At 42.0% G+C, this 3,016-nt stretch overlaps 1 long non-coding RNA gene across 1 annotated transcript; it reads left to right on the forward strand.

Annotated features, from left to right (window-relative positions):
- Nucleotides 1–1,562: 1,562 nt before the first annotated feature.
- Nucleotides 1,563–1,724, forward strand: LOC116170944. The gene is made up of 2 exons (XR_004145348.1): nt 1,563–1,617; nt 1,669–1,724. It is a non-coding gene; the product is annotated as an uncharacterized LOC116170944 (long non-coding RNA).
- The last annotated feature ends 1,292 nt before the right edge of the window (nt 1,725–3,016 follow it).

Consider the following 3,016-nt stretch of genomic DNA (forward strand, 5'->3'; position numbering starts at 1 on the left):
GCGCAAGTGCAATCCAAACTCTCGTACGGGCCACTGATGAAAAGTTCAATAGCAAGGAAAGCACTACTAATAGCAAAAAATGAATCATTAAGGCGATGATTCAGACCCGACCACTAGAATCATGTAAAAAAAACTAAAAATCTTAACTGTATATGAGTTATACCGTATACATATTTGAATTATTAACGAGCTCCCAGCGAGTTTATATTTTTGCGGCGTCTGTCCATCTGTCCGTTCGTTAGCACGATATCTCGATAACGAATGGATCGATTACGATAAAATTTAGTAGATGGATTCTTTATCAAATTTGTAGATCGGAGTTCGTGAATTGGCAATGTAGCCCAAAAAATAAGGAAGGCCCTTTTGACATCTCCGTGAGTTATGAACTGAATTGCATGAAATTCAATAAGCTTATAGCTTTAGCCATATAAAGCGCAATTCCAAAAATGGCGCCTAATCGATCAACATTCACAGTGCCCTTTTCGCAGCTCGAATTGCAAACTTTCTTATTTATGAAGGTATTTAAATAAAATTTAATACATAGCCACTTGGAATAAAAGCAAATATAACGCCAGTTTCAAAATTTAGTTTTGCGCATGCGCAGTGCCAACTTTCTTATTTATGGAAGCAATTAAGTGAAATTTCATGCATATGCAGTTTAAATAAAAGCAAAACTAACATCAGGTTTAAAATTTGGTTTTGCACATGCTATAGCCATAACCAGGAGCTCGTTTGCTATATTTGTTTATTTTATTGGTAATGTATTTTGGAATTCTCGTAGCTTATTAAATAAATATTAATCTAGAAGACTGAACCTCCACATCTTACTCCTGCGCCTATCTATTACCATTTAATCACCACTAGTGCGGGACATAAAACTGCTTATACTGTTTATTTATTATTAAATTTATTGATTATCCCTCTCTTGTTCTGGGCCCTCAACAGGCTTGCGCTCACAGATGAAAAATTTACCTGTTATAAAAATTCGTTCCATCGCCGATAAGAATCGAAAGCGGATTTGTCGCATGTTGTCGGGGAAATATGACGTGTTTTTTCGAGAACATTCTAGAATATTCGGAAGCGTTCGAGAATGACCGGTGTTTACTATAATTTCCCGTGTTATATTATAAATTGTGAGTGATAAACTACTACTTAACTATTATATTTTAATCCCTTTTAAGGCTGTTATAAATGCATTCTTGTACACCGAACGTGTAAACACATGCATGGTTTTCTAATCAACGTCGCGTCGAATGGAATTAGTTTCTACAAACTACAAACTTTCCTCCACGACTTCTTTTCAAGATGAGTGGGTGACGTAGAGAGGGGGGGTATACATTTATTTTATTTTTGATTGTATTCTAATTAAGGTCTCAACCAAAGCGATCAATTTCTACCAACCACAATCCTTTGGTGATCTCAAATCGTTAAGAGCGAAAAGTGTCGAAAGAGAATACTCATAAAGGACAAGTGGAAGCTCTGGTCGAGACACATCTACTAGTGGTATTAAACATTGTGTGTGTCGAGATGTCGGAGCTGATCGCCTCGGCTCAGCTGTACTTTAATTTGGCCGGTAGCTGTAAGTTTATCGATTAGCGGGTTTTTATCCGGGAGTTGGTAAGCTATCGATTAATCGGGGTGCGAATGATTGGTACCGCCGGGTTTCAGGTGAATGACACCAGCACTTCCGAATACTCGGCCCGTCAGTGCGGTATGGTACTTATGCTAGGGGTGGTACACAGGATGTGACACGGCCACGACCCCAGTACACCACGCTCTAGGTTGAAACAAAATCAACGTTCACAAACTGGAGGAATGCATGTCGAAGGCCCCACAGTTCCCAGTTTCCGTACGTTAACTCACTTCGCATCTAAGGTACTGGTGATAGTATGGTAACGAAAAGCAAGATGTGACACGGCCACTACCTCCGCTTAACGTTCACAACCTTACGACTAAATCAAGCAAGCGGGAGCTGGCTACATGCGGGTCACAGGCCCCACAGGTATCGAACTTCCGGGTGTTTGAGGGTTCGTCTTTCAAGGACTGGATGATTTCTAATGAATGGCGAGGTTAAGGGTGCAGGGACAGGTGGGTTAAGGATATAAGCGGAACGGAAACGGTATCGAATGCAAACGGGAAATCGGATGAATGATTATCAGTTTCAGGTCTGGATTCAGGTTATTGGTCATCAAATGACAGGATAGAAGTGTCTTCTAAACTCAAGGGATCCTCCTTTTATACAGCCATGATTAGGACTACGACTAGGAAGTGGAAATGACACTTGATTATGTTATCATTAATGTCATTAATGATTAGTTAGCGACATCTATTGATGTCAATGTAGTGCATTTGTAAAGGAGCGTTTACACGCTCCCATAAATAAAGGCACGGGTACATTGTTACCTTACATATCATCCCTCCCCGGGGGAAACGGATCCAGGTTAAAACGTCCCACGCCTAACGTCTTGGCTTCTCGGCGAGTTATCCGGACGAATTGTCCATTTCCCACCGGGATGGAAATTCTCCTCCGATTGCGCCTTTGTTTCCTGGTCAAAGGAGGGACTCCTTCGAGCTGGCTATGGGTTGGTTTAGGTACGTAGTCCTTGGGTTCTACTCCTTCGGGTAACCTTTGTATCCCTAGGTTAGTTACACCTCCTATGAAGGGAGCGACTTCTTCACAGATGCGTGCCAACTCTCCGGGAGGTGATGGTAATATTGCAGTTCCACTAGGACCCAGATACTCATCTAACCAATTTGATTCTAATTGGGGAAGTATTTCCATAGCACCGGCTGGACTCTCGCCCGTTGTCACTATTGGTGAGGGACATAGACCAATCATAGTTAGTGGTGATGGTGTTTTTGCTGCAGGTCTCAACTCGCCGACATCCGGACTGCCGAATAATCTTTCCATCCTGCTGGTCAAGCTTTCCACCTGCTTCGTAGTTGGAGAAGGGTACGTCTTTAGGGGTTTTCTTGAGAGCACCCCCTTAGGTCCTGTATCCGTTGCCTGGAACCT

The sequence above is a fragment of the Photinus pyralis genome, unplaced genomic scaffold, assembly GCF_008802855.1.
Source record: "Photinus pyralis isolate 1611_PpyrPB1 unplaced genomic scaffold, Ppyr1.3 Ppyr1.4_LG5, whole genome shotgun sequence".
Taxonomy (NCBI): Eukaryota; Metazoa; Arthropoda; class Insecta; order Coleoptera; family Lampyridae; genus Photinus; species Photinus pyralis.